This window comes from Zea mays, chromosome 4 (assembly GCF_902167145.1).
Source record: "Zea mays cultivar B73 chromosome 4, Zm-B73-REFERENCE-NAM-5.0, whole genome shotgun sequence".
In the NCBI taxonomy this organism is placed as follows: Eukaryota; Viridiplantae; Streptophyta; class Magnoliopsida; order Poales; family Poaceae; genus Zea; species Zea mays.
The window spans coordinates 9,007,371-9,025,738 of record NC_050099.1 but is presented as its reverse complement, the minus strand read 5'-3'; the positions used below and the strand labels follow the sequence as shown (position 1 = coordinate 9,025,738).

The 18,368-nt window shown below is 42.9% G+C and overlaps 1 pseudogene across 1 annotated transcript; it reads left to right on the top strand.

Moving 5' to 3' along the window:
• Positions 1-584: 584 nt before the first annotated feature.
• LOC100278205 (mitochondrial-processing peptidase alpha subunit pseudogene) lies at positions 585-1,411 on the top strand (annotated as a pseudogene). Its single transcript, NR_157134.1, has 2 exons — positions 585-989; positions 1,081-1,411. The product of NR_157134.1 is annotated as a mitochondrial-processing peptidase alpha subunit pseudogene (transcript).
• Positions 1,412-18,368: the final 16,957 nt, after the last annotated feature.

Sequence of the window (18,368 nt, the reverse complement as noted above, 5' to 3'; positions counted from 1 at the left end):
CCACTAGAAATCATTTATATCCTTAATTTTTTGAGTTTTCCAAACGATCTTGGATGATAAAACCACCAACATAAAAGTTGTGGATCTCGAAAAGTTATGAAACTTTTAATTGACAACTTTTTTATTTGAAATCATCTCTGCTCTCAAAGATTACATTCAAAATTTTAAAATTCAAAATGCAAATTTTTATTACTTTATATATTCTTGGATGTTGTTCATCCAACCGTAGATATTTCTACTTTTATCATATGGTTAAATAACTTTTTAGAACTGCTGCAAGGGGTGCAATACATCTAAGATTCTTCATAGAGAGATGAAACAACTTGGATGTACGTCGTGATCCATCCTACTCTTCTTGCTGGCCTTTTTTTACCAAATAAATTGTCTATACATTATTTGTTACACTTCTATTCTTTCTGTTTTAAAGAGACATGTGCATACATTGTCGTGTGGTAGTGCCTAACAAATGTCTTTCATAATGGTAACTCCAATTCACAGTTTGATATTACTTTTATGAGCATTTGTTGCACCCTCCTCAGTGTTAATACAACAGATATTAGTGGAGAGCAGCAACTCAACATTGTATATTCTAAAATAGCCTCTGAGACATCTGTAGTATGTTGTCTTTATTTTTATATGGTTACACATTCCATCCAATCCCTCAGCAGTAGATGATGATAATAGGGTGTTCATATTTTCTATTCAGGGGCCATCTGATTCTGTTGGAGTTTATGTTGATTATGGTTCTGAGCAGGTGCCGATCAGCTGTTGAAGACACAATGGACTTTGCATTCACTACCAACAAGAGCGAATTATGTGAGATGCATGAAATTGAGGCAATAGGTGGTTGTTCCAAAGCATCTACTTGTCGTGAGATGATGAGCTACACTTGTGGAGCCTTAAACACTTATATGCCTGGAATTCCAGGTTGAGGTGCTTATTGATTGTGTACGCAACCCTGCTTTCTTAATTGGGAGCTCAATGAATAGGTATTTGATCTTGATGTCATCCCCTTCTACATGTCGTTTTAGATTAAAAGATCATGTTCTTTGCTGACATAGTGTCATGTTTACTTTTTAGATTTTAAGGCTAAAGGCAGAGCTTGCGAAATCATCAAGTGACCTTGAAACTTTCCTTTTAAAGGCTCTTCGTTCTACTGCCTATTCTGGTGCTTTAGCAAACCCACTAATCACAATAGAATGTTTAGCTAGCAGATTAAATGCAGATGTCATGGAGAAATTTATTCTTGTGATTTATTTATTTTATGTATTTTGTCATGTTTGGTTATTTTATACCGGCCTTTAAGTTATATTAACAAAGGCTCAAGAAGGATGAGGATGCTAGGAAAATTAGTTGAGAATTAATGTGGAAAGATAGACTATTTGATGGAGTTATACACAAGGAAAATTGTGCTAAACTTTCGATGCTTGGTTACAAAAGAGGTGGATGAGGAGGCATCCATTTGCACATTTCTTGGGTGGTGAGTTTCCTCGGTGCTTCAATGTAAAAAATAATTAAAAAATCTTACATGGTTTTTGTCACCCTAAGTAAAGTTTCACCTAATTGGTTATTATTGAACGATGTTCATTAGTTCTCGATTATTATTGAAGTCCGCTCAATAATTATCGGTTGGGTAGACTGAAAAATAGCGATGGTATATATATATATATATAAAGTTTTACCCAATTGGTTATTACTGAAGTATCTTCATTAGTTCTAGGTGCAGTTGTGGTCAAGTGTAGTCTAGGTTCTAGGTGGATGTTCAACTTAACAGTCTCCATCGAAACACTTGTATATCAAACGTTTGAGATGATAAGAGCATTTTTAGTGTGACTTAGCACTTGTTGGGGATTGTTGGATTAATGTGGGCTTGGCCCAAATTAATATTCAATAATAGTCAATGTTAAAGGTCCACTTTAATGCTATGGTGTACTAATATTTTAGTACCAGACCGGAAGTTCAAAGGACAAATCAATTAACTTAGATAGGTGGACCATTGGTGTATCTATTGAGAAGTTGAGAAAAGGATGGAGGACTGCCCAATCGTGCGCAGGCGCCGCCGGCCGAGCCAGGCCGTGGCTCATGGTAAATCGGACCTTAGTCCTAATATTTCTTTCTAACGATTGCGCATTTTGCCTGGAGCAATGACCAGTCGTTTCCTATCTTATGGCTAGTAATAGACGTCTCTTATGGTACATTGGTTTCTGGCTGGCTGTAATGGCTATCAGTTTCTAACTCTGATGGCGACCGTTATAGTCTGTTCCCCTCCCAATGCGCGTGTATAAATACGGAGGAGGTGGACGCTCTTCCGGTTACACGAATAGTCTCTCAGACGCTGTTGGGGGCCTTCGTCTTCCGAAGGTCCTCAAAAACATGATTTAACATTGTTTCCGGAGTTGTTAATACATAAGCAGGTACCTTCGGATTCGAATCAGAACCACAGTGGGGGAAGCACGAACAATACGAAGATTGACGAAGTACCGAAGCTACGCGCAAGGGAGCTTCGGCATGACAGCAGGAAGGGGAACCGACTTAAAGGGGAGAAGACTATTTAGACCACGATGAGTTACATTATAATCATTAGCAAATGTAAAGGGCATGAATGTAATTTCTCATGGGCTGCGTCCCGTGCCTATAAATAGGTGAACAGTACTCCTGTACTGTTCACATTGACTTGTACTCGCTTGTGCGTCACGCTTGAACTTTTGCCTTCTGTCAAGCCGAAGGTATAAATGTAATTCAATATTATTCATGTTCATTCATAATGATACGATGAGAGATTATTAATGTTGCCATACAATCATTTATGTCATCTCTTATGTTTCATATATTGCTTCTTTCATTAATATACATACTATGATGATGAAGCTATGTCCTTCATGGCCTTTGTCTGAAGATCATTATATCCTAACAGAAATAATGCTTCGAAGGACGAAAGCCGTTAACCATTAACCTTTTTCCGTGTTGCCTTATTCTTGATTCATAGCATTTGAGAACAAGTCCCCAACAGACGCGTTGCACACAACCCATTCCCGTCCCACCGTCTGCGAGCATAGAGAGAGTGGGAGAGTAGGCCTCCGAAATCGTCGTCCGTAGAGCTACACTTGCACGGGTGTGCGGGCGATCAGGTTTTTGGGGAGCATACTCGCGACTGCTCGCTCCGTCTGCTCGACCAACAGTGATCCTGTTCTTCATTGTCGACGCCATTCGAGGGACTACACTGCGTACATTTGCCTGCATCGACTGCATACTAAATCGAACATACACACGAGATGTCTTGTGTGAATAGAGCCAACGATGTCTTGAGCATCGGTCCCTTCGCAGGGTACATTATGTTCTTAGTGATTGTGCATGTTTTACTGTTGTTTACCGCTTATGCGAGTAGTAGTACACACATGCACATATACATGTCATCACATACATCACACTGGTTTCCTGGATTAAATTAAAACTGATAATGACTATATAACATATATAAGGATATAATAAAAATTAAAGTCTTTGTTTAACATATATTAATTTCGTCAGGAACTAATAATTAAGTAATTAAATTAATGTTGATCGATCCGAACCGATCTGTGCCTAGAACTTGAACTAGCTAGCTAGCTAGCAGGGCAAGCCAGCCCTCTATATAGCGAGAACAGCAGACATATATATCTCTCAACTAGAGGACGCGAGATGGAAAAGAATCCCTGCCCAACAACAGCTATGATGAGTGTTCACTTTTTTGTTTGCTGCCTGCCGGTCCTCCATATTCATAAGACCTAACAGATAACAATCCCTCTCCTCTCACATTCCTATCACCACCACTTCCCTCTCTCGCCTAGCATTGTCCTAGCCGGCCAACTACGCTCTAGCTATACCCAACCATATCTTGCTGCTGCATCTCGGTCGAGCACTGGATCGTCGGATGGGCGGGCTGGCCTGCACCGCTCCGGCCATCGACATTGCGGCGGCCGCCGCCTATGCCACCTACGGCCGGCCTACCTATCAACACTGCATGCTATGATCTCTGCTCTGGCTCTCCTCCGGCACGCGCACACCAAAGAGAGGGAGGCATACACTATATTTACGTGCACGGTAAAAAAACTATGCACATGAAAAAGTCAAAGACGATATACAATTTATATATGTAGACGAAACCCTTGATAAATAATGTGGATGGTGTATTAAAATTAAAAATCATGGCCAACAAATGTGGATATTTAATTAGTACTGCAGAATTCATGTCTGACAAAACAACTTTCTTGTTTTGACTTTAGGGGTGCTCCTAGTAGCATATATGACTCTAAATGGTTCTTGCAATAGCTTATTCTTCAGCGGGTGGTAGGGACGGGATCCACGACTCCCCCGAGAAGTAGTGTATCCTGACAAAGGGTATTGCCTGCACATAGGTCAGAGTTGAGGTTACCATTGGAGACATCCCAGGCCCGTAACACTTGAAAGTGGTGCAGTAGTACCCCCTATAAAAAAAGAATGCAACCCAACAACACCTTTCATCAGTATACATAATCAACAACACCTTTAATCACACAATCATATACAAACAAAGGAGAGGATGTAAGGGACGTAGGAGTGGTACCTCTTGACAGTCCGGACATCCTAACCATCAGATATTATGCCTACAATCTCCTTACCTATATCGGTGTAGGAGTAGATGACAGGCGTGCCCACCCTACCCAAGTAAATTTTTTCTCCTTCCCCCTCGATTGTGCAAGTCTTGAATGCCAACCCGCTCTTTCGTGGGGCGATTTTGATGGGATTTCTAGACCGGTCCTGCTCCGGTGGCGCCATTGGCAATGCCACCGCCTCCTTCAACACCGAAACGATTTTGCATTCCTCATAAAATGAATTGGCAGATCCGAAGATGAAGTCTATGGTTCCCTTGATGGCACATGCCTTGAAGTAGTGCAGACCCGTCTGGTTGTACAGAGCACCCTGGCCGCCTTCGATGGTGCAATTGTAGAAGGTTGCCTTTGTTCCCATCACTCGTAGTGTTGGTGCCTCACCTTTCTTTTCCCCTAGCTTTGATAGCGGCACGTCATTCTTGAAGACAACGTGGTAGGTTGCCTTTGATTTTTTTTGTGGGTCCTATGCACCGCATAAAACTAAAATGTTATCATTGCAAAAAGAATTCTGATCGATTTGTGTGTCCGCGGCCAATCACAGCAACCAACATAGTCAAAATTCATACTAGCAAATATTTTTTTCAAATCTATTTGCACAGTTGTGTTATTGTATAAATTTTGTCGGCCGGCCGGTGACTTACTTATATATAGCAGTACTATTACCAACCTGTGTAGAGTTGATATCAACAATTACTTGTGTGTATTAGCTCATATGAAATAATGATAGATATAATCCATTTATATAGATCGAGGATACATATTATATATATATATATAGACATACATACACAGAGAGTACGTACAATAACAGTAGAGAAATGGTAGATAGAGGTAGAGGTCCAGGTACATGCATGCATACACGATATATACGACGTCATGCATGCCGTAATATGCCTTAATTCATACAATGATGCATGGATGGATACTAGAGACATACAATGACGTAGTAATAAGGTGGTGGGATCACAAAACAGAACGCCATCCTGCGTAGTACAGTACTAAATTAAGCGCGCCGAGCAGAGCACTGTTAGGCGCGCGGCGGCGGCACCGTGCTGAGGGTGTGGTCGCACTGGATAGGCTCAGGGACCCACTTGCTCACGTTGATGAACGTGTCCGCCGTGTACGCGGCCGCCTCGGAGGTGGCGTTTAGGACACGGAAGCCCAGTCACTTGACGTGGCTGGACATGTTGGCAATGGCGCTGTCGTTGCCGTATTCTAGGTAGATGACGGTCCGGGTGGTATCCTCGACGACCTTGTTCATGTTCCACGCTACCCAGCCGTTGGGGCTGACCACGCAACTGAAAGACTTCTTGATGAAGGCGACGTGGGAGAAGTTCCTATAGGGGCAGCCAAGGTAGGTCTCCACGCCGTGGAGGTCCACACCCGACGCGCTTCCATGGTGCACATGTGGAACAAGAAGTCAGACTCCTAGCTGGCGTTGTTGCAGCCCTACACCGTCAGCACATTGTGCTTGCCTTTCGGGGGGCGGCGCACCAGCAGCAGGCAACTCTGAAACATGGCCTGGGCATTGCCAAACAAAAATTAAGTCCACGGTGCCCCAAATCAAGGTATGCAGGTAGAACTGGATCCCATTCTCCGTGTACAAGGTGTCCTCATGACCTTCCATGCTGCACGGTAGATGACCGACTTGTTCGAATTTGTCCTTAGCGCCACGTCCTACCTCCTTTCCGGCCCTGCCATGTTTCTGATTGTCAGGTTCTATGCTATGAAGCCGTGACCCAAGGCATCTGCAGCAGCAACAACAAATTAATAGTTCTGATTTACAGTATGCATGCATGACAACTGAACTGCAGTGAAATATCGATCGCAAGAGTTACTCACTCATTGTCACCGTCATGTTCATGGGGACGCCAGTTGCATTGCTCTTGTTCCCTATGATGACGGTGGCACTGACCCCAACGCCGATCAGCATCACATTCCTTCTTGTTATGTTGATGGTCTCATCGTAGACACCAGAGAGCACATGAACGATGTACTTGTCCTCCTTGGCCTCTTGTGGTGCGTCATCCAGGGTTGCCTGGATGCTGGTGTAGCAAGGCGGTGGAGCAGCAACGCCGCCGGACCGCTTCACCACGACAGCATCAACGTGCGCAGGCCAGCTCCCCGGCGGATCAATGATGTTGGACAGGCGGCTAAGAACGGCTGAGTGGTCGTCGTCGTTGCAACTGTCAGCAGGCAGCTTCTGCCTCGTCTCCACGCTGCCGCTTGCAACGACAACCAGCGCAGCGAGCATCAGGGCCACCGCCATGGCCAGGCCTAGGTCGTACCTCCTCACGTCGCCTACCATCCCCTATAAGCTCCGGTGAGCGATCGATCTGATCTGATGTGATGGTACACTGGCTCCTAACCTTACACAGTTACCTTTGTGCGCATCTTCGCTAGCCAACAGCGGCAACAACTACAAGAAACTGGTTAAAGAACATGGGTGAAAAACCGTCGAACTTAATGTAATAGGCCGTCGAACTTAACGTAAGAACGTGGGTTTACCGACGAATATAGCCCACGGCGATTTTTGGACGAACTTAAAGAATTAAGTTCGACGGCCCCCACGTACTTAACTTTAAGAACGTGGGTACCGTCGAACTTAACGTTAAGAACGTGGGTTTTTAAGTTCGACGGGGACCGTCGAATTGTGTCCCGTAAGTTCGAGGGCACCCACGTTCTTAACTTTAAGAACATGGGTACAGTTGGCCGTCGAACTTATGTGTCCTGCGTGAGTCGGCGCGGGCTGCCCATTAAGTTCGACGGTACCCACGTTCTTAACCTTAAGAACGTGGGTACCCACGTTCTTAACTCTTTTCCAGAAAAAAATAAAAAATACAGAAATGATAAATTAGACACACATAATAACACATGCAACACAGAATATCACATACAATACAATTTTCAAACACAGGGATATATATACATATCACAAATTCTTTCAAGTCCAAATATACATAAGTTCACAAATTCACACAAGTCCAAATACATAAGTTCACAAATTCACACAAGTCCAAATACATAAGTTCACAAATTCACACAAGTCCAAATACATAGGTTCATATCCATAGTTCTCATTTTTAGTTCACAAGTTCAAACATTAGCTCCATCGCTCTCGATCAGGACATCGGATTGTTGTTCGTAGCTCCACCACTAGAATTGAGACATCTGTCCGCAAAGTCAGCGTGAGGGGGAGGAGTCACTTGATGAGAGCCGGAATCCTACAAAATAAACCAAAATTCTCATAAATATACAACTGGCATTAAATCACATGTACACCAAGATATAGGAAAGCATGATAAACATAGCGTCCTTTTCTAAATAAATATAGGAAAGCATTAAATCACATGTACACCAAAATTCTCATAAACCAAAATGATCGAGAGGTACAAGAAGGCACACGCCGTTGGCACTTCCTCTGGCCCCCCACTATTTGGTTACTGTTGGGAACAGAAAATTATTCCAACTAGTTGCTTTATCTGTTGAAGCAATTCTACCAGCAAGAATCCACAAAACTGCGCAACCAGATCCAGATGCTGCAAAACACTAACAGGTAGAGTTCTGATGTAAGTAACTATGAGTTCGTGATGGCTAGGTTGTTTATTTGTCAGACTCTGATTGATGAATTCTTGTTTCAGAGTGAGCTGCTGGCTGCCGAGATCAATTACATGGCCAAAAGGGTAATACATACATGTTACCTACATGCATAAACCTCAGACCTCATTCATTTTAGCTAATCCTATCTAGATTCATTCGTTTGCATCATATCCTATCTGCAGGAGAATGAGCTTCAGAATGACCACATGAACCTCAGGACCAAGGTATGATTGCTAAAATGACCACATAAACCAAAATGAGCAGCCCTCGGATGCATTCAAAGTGTAGAGCCAAGCTAATGTATGGCTGACATCAACCTGCAGGACCCAAGAACATGCCCTATAGGCCACCGACCAGAAGATCAACCTGCAGGACACCAAGAACATGCCCTACAGGCCGTTCAAGTGCCAGTCCTGCTGCCCAGGATTCTTTTGCCCAGGACCACTAAATTCTTGGCAATTTTAAATCGCCTAATCTATCGCACAGCGGCATCCAAGAACAATAAAGAACAGGGAATGAGCTACTGGGCTTCAGATCTGATGATCCATTAGTATGGAACAGTCCGAGGTAAGGATTCTGCGTCATTAGAAATGTAACTCAGAAGATTGTGAATGCAAGAAGCAGACTCAAAGTCCCAGATCATCTGTTTAGATGCGCCTCAGCCATGCAAAAACTTAGATGAGTTGGGCAGATTGTTTAGATGCGCCTCATCCATTAGTACGGAACAATCTGTAGTGACAGTTTAGATGGCTGCTAATTTTTAATAGCTTAGATCATCTGTTTGGCCATTTCAAATAGCTTAGATGGCTGCTAATATATAATTATATGTACCACTCATATCAATAGTGACAGTTTGGTCGAGTGGTCTAAGACGCCAGATTTAGGTTCATAGATGGATAGATGGAGTACATGGCCACTAACTACAAACTGAGCCCACAAAGCCTAGCCATGTACCATTTCATTTGCTAGAAATTAAATAGGTTCATAGTCACTAACTGTTTTTAGTGTGCATCACTTGCTGTTTTCACTTTTTTGCTGAATCTGTAGTTTGATTTCAGATAGTTTGATTTTCTAGTTTGATAGTCACTTTTTTGCTGAATCTGTAGTTTGATTTCAGATAGGTTCATAGTCACTATCTCAATTAAATAGGTTCATAGACACTGAATCTGTAGTTTGATTTCAGAAGAGCTCAGGTAGGTGAGAATTGAGAACTAGCCCAGGTAGGTGAAAATGGTGCACTGTGGCCCCCCTTTGATAGTGACTAAAGCTAGACGATAAAACCAATCCAGACTTAGTTTATTTAATTAGGAGGAAATCAACTAGCATTGAAATTCAGGAACGTACCACAGGTGACGGAAGTGGCGGTGTTGGCCATGGGGGGCGTCCCCAAGGCCCCATTGGATGTGTAGGATATCCCCATGGTGGTGGTGGCCAATATCACATACCTGGTTGTGGAGGAGGAAGAATCTGTCCTCTAGGAGGCATCGACCACTGAATGTCCATCTGTGGGTTTCCTTGTCCGGTCTCAGAACCCTATAACCAAATAAAACGATGCATGATTATAATTGTAAATGAAAGTAAATATACTACAAAACTATACCTGTGTTTCGTGGGTGTTTGGGGTCTGTCCAGATTGTGACGGACGGGTGAACTGGGGTCCCATCGGAGATCCCATCTGAGCACTATACATCTGCAAATACAATAAGCTTGAGTTTTATTTTAAACTAATGTATATATAGAGTTTAAACTCACACATGGGATGGTAATCTTATCTAGCACATGCATCATAGAAGCCACAAGCAAGTTACCAACTGAACCATGAGTTAGGCTTTACCAACTGAAGTCACAATTCACTGATGCAGGCAACTAGCAGATGACAGAAATTGCGATTACACATTACACAAAAAACAGCTAATCAAGAAAGCAAACAGGAAAAGCCTAGATTACACATAACACAAAAAATCAGCTAATTCACTGATGCATAGATGCTGATGGCCTTGTCATCAGGTTCAGGTATATATATATCTTCTCTCTGAAGCTATGATGTCTGAAAAAAGTGAAATGAAACACATGGTTGAACTGATTGGTTTTTACGAGCTCGATCGATTCGTTTCCATGTCGCGCAGCAAGAGAGCTGTCGCAGTGGAAATGCTTCCGGCTGTGGGACAACTACTGCGTGAAGAACAAGAGATGCATCGACGAGTGCCTGGGCGTCGAGGGGAAGGGCTACACCCACGGACACTGCGAGCTGTGGGCGTGCATCTGTTGCAGGAAAGATGGCGAGGATGAAATACTAGCTCCTAGCGGCTGGGCGGCCCTGAGCAGCGAGCAGAATCACCCATCAGTGTCAAACAAACGAAGCGTTAGGGGGGGAGCTCAAATGGTTTCCACATTTCGCTGTATTGTAGCATTTGAGCTTGGCTAAACTTTTTGAGGCTACAGATCGATAGAGAGAATAAGACGTAATAAGTACGCAGTTTTTGGTTCACCCAGCTTCTTTCTAAGTGCACTTGGGAAGTTGGGATTGGGTCCAGTCTTTTGATGAGCTTGCCGTGGATGCCTTTTCTATGGGCTATGAGGACGGCGTCCCTTTCTTGTTTGTTTCTGTTTGTTGAGAGAGAGAGGATTGAAGGAGGGCTTCAAAAGCAAAGAACCTTTGCACTGGAGAGATCTTTGCTGCTATCAGATGCACGCAGCAATATGCTTCGCTATCCTCAGAAAACCTATGGCCTCTCCTAGGATCGAAATATCCTCTCTTTCTTTTGAAAACTCCTACCAGCTGCCCAGATCGAGATAGAGATTCACGGGCAATGGCCTGCCCTGAATAAACACTACAACAGTCTATTTGAGGCAGATGATGTTCAACTAATTCTGGAACCAGAGCAGCTGAGAACCAGAGCAGCTGATCAGTGTGTGCAACTAATTCTGGAACCAGAGCAGCTGAGAACTTTCTTGTAGAAAGCCCATGGCAGCTTGGCGTTAGACAAGTGTGTCGATGTTCTTTAATTCTTTGAATTTGCCCCCAGGTTGCTTGGCTAATGTTAAGGGATTGACATTGTCTCACTTAGCCTAGATTCAACTAATCACATCCTGAATCTGAAGTGGTTGTGCTTGTGCAGTTAAGGGTATGTTCATATCACAGGCTGTGACAACCTCCTAATAAATGCAGAAATCACTCAACAATTGACCAGACCGATTTTAGGCTGTCTAAGGCTCAGAGCGATTTAGATAAAAAAAATATGGGCAGATTCTGAGCGGATTAATAACATTATTACCTGCATCAGCATTCCCTGCATCATCTGAACTTGTTGAGATAGATGTTGAACTTGTTGTTGTTGTTGTCTTAGTTGCTCATCAAGCTCTGATTCCCTCGAAGTTGAAGTTCGAGATCTACTCCCCGCCGAGGAAACTGACCGACGACCAAAGCTATCGCGACTCACAACCCCATCGCCGATCCCCAACCTAGAAACATCACAAGTTATGATAATATAGTGTTTATATATCACAACTTTGATCTTATCATACCTCCCATGTGGTAGCCCACCACCGGCAACATATGCTGCATCCGGATCGAAAGGTGCCTCCCTCCAATCTAGATCATCGTCTCCTGCTTTCCTCCTAACCTCCTCAGCATAACGAGTCTACAAAACAATTTATGTTAATTATAAATGAGTCACAAGTTAATTAAGAATAGATAGTAATTATTTACACCTACCAGCTTTTCTGTCGCGCTTTCGTCACATAAAACTTCTGGATGATCTGGATCTGGACCTCGGTGTCCCTCCATGTAAACGTCAATGAATCGGGGTTCAACACCATCACGAGCCTCCTGCAGTAAGAGACATAATAAAATATACAAATTTGTCTGAGGGAAAAATACTAAATGTTACTTAGCTCGTCATACCATTCGTTGTGATTTCCCAATAAATCCATCTGCTCCAAATTGATGGAGGCCCGGTTTGCTCTTCCGGTTCAAACGATTTCTATCTGACTTCACTTTGTACTCATCTGAGGACCAGTACTCGCAGAGCTTGACCCAAGCTTCAGGATGAGCAGTGAGCCAGTCCACTTCACTTTGTTTGTACTCCTCAGCTGTCAAGTGGATTTCACATGCCTGCTTGTTGGTCATTCTTTGACCCTTCACTTTCTTGAAGTACACGGTAATAGCTTTGACCCGTGCATCTGACATTGAACCATTTATAACTTTTCTAGCAGCATTGTGGAATACACGTTTTGCATGTTCTTCGTTCGCTGTTTCGTCCAATCTAAATTATTCCTGCAAAATGAAGAAGCAATTAAATTCATTTATAGACGCCCACGATAAGTAAATTTAAAAGACATAATAAACTCACCCAAAACGATGACCACACTGCATCTTGGTGAGTACGGTCGGGTCCATATGGTTTGAGGCCCCAGTGAGCCCAGTGATACACCCCTATCTCTGCCCCGTTGAGTTGTACCACCCCTGGATAGTGAAAACGAGCTATAGATCCCAGCACTGTGTTAACTGGTGTCCGATGACCCTTGCCACTCCATGCCACCTCCACCCAACTCCTCTCTCCTGCAGGGTTTATGACCCTACGTTGGTCCAAGGGTTGTGTCGGTGGAACTCTAAGGGACCGCCGAAACCTACAAAATTGTAAATTGTGCACTGGTAATAATATCAATCCAACAAAAATGGAACTCCTCGTCAAAATAAAATTACCTGAAGTTCGTTGCCTGTGTCGTTGTAACAACCTCGTCATCAGCCTCTCCATCGGCCTCTCCATCGTAGTCCTCCCCATAGTCATCATCATCACGCATCGGTGAATCTTGGCGTGCCAGCTCGTCCTCCTGCCTAGGTGCATTGTGCTCTGCCGCCTCGCGCGCTTGCTCAAATGCATTGTGGTCCTGCTCTAGCATAGGTCCACTTGAGCCTATCGCCTCACGCTCTGGCTCAAGTGCATTGTGGCCTGCCACATCGCGCTCTTGCCCAGGTGCACTATGGCCTGCCACCTCGCGCTCGTGCCCAAGTGCACTATGGCTTCCCACTTCGCGCCCCTGCTCCTCCATGCAACCAAGGAGCTGCTCTAGCCGTTGCCTTGACGCTGTAGAGCCCTACAAACATAATCAACAATGAGATATATCAAGTACTCGATGTATACGTAGAAGAAAAGAAAATAAAACAAATTAAATACCTGGAACAACATAGAGGATGTATCCCCACCACCTGAACCCCTAGTCGACCGTGACCTCGAGGAGTCACCACGGTCTCCGCGCTTCTTCCCTTTGAGCTTGTCCATGACCCTCATCATCTGCACAAATTTCATTACAAGAATTTAAATATATATACTTTTAGTATTGAAATAGGAATGCATATACAAGAATTTAAATTTATATACTTTTCAAAAATCATCGGCATCAGAATCTGCTTCAGCAACACGCTGCTCAATTATTTCAAGTCTTTGTTGTTTTTCAAGAATTCTCTGTGACTTACGAGTCCTTGCCCTAGAAGGACCTGGTTCTTCTGCCATCAAATCTATGGCAATACTAGCTACTTCATTGAGCCCTAAATCCTTAGATATAGTAAATTCTCTATTTTCTGACTGATCGCCATCTTCTTGATAAATATCAACAGAATCATCATCTTCGTTATTTGTGTTGTAATAATCATATCGTAACGGATGGACTTCAGGATTAATTTTGTATACAACCCAACAAGACTTCAAGTTTTCATGAGGATATGTTAGATAGTACACCTGTTGCGCTTGATGTGCAAGCACAACATTGCTATAATCGCTGCCTTTAAACCGTGATTCATGCTTTACCTCCACAATTCCAAATTCATCCTCTCGCGTTTGTTGCGGATCAAACCATTCACAATCAAATAACACAAACATGAACTCTTTGGCCCCACCAAGAGTGTACTCCGTTATGTCTTGAAGAACACCATAATAGTCATGAGTGCCTCCGTCTGCATTTGTGGCAGTTGCTACTACTCCACTGTTTGTTGTGGCTGCCTGCGGGCGGATTTTTTCTAATTTTGATGTTCGAAAACGGTATCCATTAATATCATAGCGGCTATATTTTCTTGCTTTCAACTAACCATGTGATATCTGTCGCAAATCATCCGAGACTAGAGAGTCAAGTTTCTTACACTACATAGAGCAGAAAAAAAGATATAGGTAAATAGCAAGTCATATGTGCAAACTAAGTACACAAAGGAAAATTATAAAGAGATAATTACATGCTCGTGGAACCATTCAACGAAACATGGACCTCCATTCATCCCTTTCATACGTAGATTATCCAGTTCCTTTGGTGTAGGTTTGTGGCCAGCTAAATATATGGAATCAAACATTTCAAAGTATGGATCAAGTTCCTCCATGTTGGTGTACAAGTAGAGCATGGTGAAATTACGCTCTCTTATGTCAACATAATGTGCAGTAGAAGCCCCGACCCCTTTCCCCTTCCAGAGAAAAACACTAAGGTCGGTCGAAGGACCTTCTTCTTCAGTATGATACCGTGTTGACTGAGCATTCACGTTGTTAGTGTGTGATAAATACTGACTTGAGAAGATTGTGATCTCTTTAGCTGCAAAGGCCTCTGCGATACACCCCTCAACCCTTGCTTTGTTCCGCACAGTAGCTCTATGTTTTTTCAATTCTCTTTCTTGACTGTACATCCATCGGAACTGCACTGGTCCTCCTACCAATGCTTCATAAGGTAAGTGCACTAGCAATTGTTGCATCACATTCATAAATCCAGGCGGAAATACTTTTTCCATCTTGCATACAAGCACCGCGATTTGTTTCTCAAATTGAATCATCAATTTCTTTGAGATATGCTTAGCACATATATGTCTATATATGTAACTAAGTTCAGCAATCATCTTCCACAAAGGAGGCTTCAAATAGCCACGGAACATTACCGGCATAAGTCTTTCCATCAAAATATGGTAATCGTGAGCCTTCAAACCATTTAATTTATTAGTGTCGAGGTTAACAGTATGTTTTATGTTAGCTGCATAGCGGTCTGGAAACTTCAACATTTTCAACCATCGAAATACTTCTTTTCGCTCTTCCGGCTTTAGACAGTATGGAGCTCGTGGTGTCCTCTCCTTTCCATTAGGATTTAATTTGACCTCAAGGCTAGGGCGATCGCAAAGATTAGCTAAATCTTTCCTGGCATTGATGTTGTCTTTTGTTTTACCCTTAATGTTTAGACACATGCTTATGATGCTTTCAGCAACATTGCGCTCTTGGTGCATCAAATCTATGTTGTGTGGTAAAATCAATACCTTCGCATACGGAAGTTCCCAGAGAAAAGAAATATGAGTCCAGTTGTGATCTTGACCATAGCCTTCAAACTCATGACCTTCTGCAGCCCTTTGAAGGGCACGATGTTGTATCATGATATCTTCTCCCATTAAACGTTTTGGTGGACCGTCTTTAACTTTTATGCCTCTTCTAAATGACTTCGTATCATTTCGAAACAGATGATTGGATGGAAGAAACCGTCGATGACAATCAAAGAATGAGACCTTTTTACCATGCTCCAATCGATATGCTTGTGTGTCCCCCATGCATATGGGACAACACAGTCGACCGTGAACACACCAGCCAGACCAAATACCATATGCAGGCAAATCATGAATTGACCACAAATATGCCGCACGTAAGGTAAATTCACGTTTTAGATGACCATCATAAGCCTTTACCCCTACCCATAGCTCTTTGAACTCTTCAATCAACGGTTGCATGAATACATTGATCTTCTTTCCAGGATGTTTAGGCCCTGGAATAATAAGGGCAAGAAATATGAACCCTTCTTTCATGCATTTGTTGGGAGGGGGGTTGTAGGGCATGATGAAAACCGGCCAACAAGAGTATGAAGTTGAACTGTTGTCGTAAGGAGTGAAACCAACAGTGGACAAGCCTAGACGAACACTACTAGCGTCTCTTCCAAATTCTGGGTCAAAACGATCCAGAGCCTTCCAAGCATCGCCATCTGATGGATGCATCATAATGTCTAGGTCTTGGATCTCACGTTCTCCTTCCTTATGCCACAACATTAGCTTCGCAGTTTCTGGGGTTAAAAACAGACGTTTAAGCCTTGGAGTGATGGGCATATATCGAAGTTGTTTAACTGCCACTTTTGTACCAAAAGTAGCTCCATCCTCTTTTAGTACCTCCGCATATCTTGATTTACCGCATTTCTGACAATGGGTGCACGCTTCATATTCCTTCCAGAACAACATGCAATTATCTTCGCACACATCAATCTTCTTATACTTCATCCCAAGACCGGACACAATCTTTTTAGACTGGTATAAGTCTTTTGGCATCTTATGGTTCGATGGGATGAGATCAATAATCAGATTGATTATATCGTTATAGCAATTATTCGAGAAGTTATACTTTGCCTTCATTGCCATAAGACGTGTAACCACCTGCAACACAGTCACAGTGGTGTCGTCATGCACTTTTTCCTTTGACGCGTGAAGAAGCTTGTAAAACTCCTGCACTTCATTTGGTGTATCCTGTTCTGAGGCCAATGTTGGATACTCTCTACTAATATCAGCCACCAAGTCATCCATCCGATCCTCCTCCTCATCATCAATTATTTCTGACTCTGTGATATTCTGCTCTACTTCTCCATGTGAGCGCCACACAAGATAGTTAGGCATAAACCCATTCTTGCAAAGGTGATGCTCCAGTTCTTCGATCTTTCTCACATACTTAAAATTCCGACACTTGGTACATGGACACTTCACCACACGAGGTCCACCAGAAAATGCGAGATCCACGAATTGTTTTGCAACCCTAACCCATTCCTTTGAGTGACCTAGAGTCACGCTATTGAATCCATCATACATCGCCCTTCTTCTATTGTCATCCATTTGCAAAACTAAATAACCCAATGTATAAAAAAGTGTAAATAAACATCATTAAGCATATAAACATCATTAAGTAATTTCGTTCATCTAAATCATGCGCTTATATGTTAGACCGTCTTCAAAAGAAAGATCATCAAAGTCACTATTAGTAATCAAAATCATGCAATACTTATATATGCACTTAGCTGTCTACTCAAAATCATAATTAGTCTGGAATATAATGTTTCCCAGTATTTCCCATAATCATATGTGCGTAGTTATTATTACCAGCTGATTCCCCTTGATCAATTTTCTTGGCTTTCTGTATTTTGTTTAGTTTTATGACCGTACCACTAAGCAAAATGATGAATGAGCTATAATAAACATTAAAAGAACATATGCAGTGATCATTATAATTAATATTCCAGATCCTATATATACATATCCAGTTATATTGGGTTGTACACTCCTGCTGAAATTAAAAATGCTTCACATACTGCTGTACTGCTAAAGAACCATATGTGGCCATATTGTTGTTGAGGTTGGTGGTTCATTCTTGTGCTATTGATATGCATAATGATTCACAATGTGGGTTAAAGTGTCAGTTCTTGTGGCCATATTTCTTCAACTATAAAGCACAAGAATGAACGTATGGTTCATTCTTCAAAAGCACAAGAATGAACTTATGGTTCATTCTGCATATCAAAAGCACAAGAATGAAATGACAATATGTGATCAGAAATATGGATTAAGGTGTCAGTTTACAATATCACAAGTTACAAATGATATGGTCTTACCCTCTGACCTAATATCTATTCAATCATCATTTTATAAAACCTTTTGATCTGCCTAGGGTCATGGTACATGATATCTGACATTTGTTCTATCTACAGCATGCTGGCGAGGTTTTTGGCGAGAAAGCTATTTTAACCACATAGGCACGTGAGCTTCAATCTCGACTTCAGAGGCTTTCAGATTAGAGGATTAAATTTTGTAAACTGTGATATTGAAGAACTGACACCTTTATAGTTGACGAATCGAGAAAACTGCAGCACCTTCTATTGACGAGTAGGAGCGCGGGGTGGGCGAGCCGGGGCGGTCAGTGCCGAGCTGGCGAGATGGGGCGGCGGCGCGGCCCGCTCGCGGTGGCGCAGCCCGCTCACGGCGGCGCGGCGGCGGCGCGGCCCGGTCGCGGTGACGGCGCGGGCTCCGGGCGGTGGCGGCGTGGGCTCCGGGCGGTGGCGGCGCGGGCTCCCGGCGGTGGCGGCGCGGGCTCCCGGTGG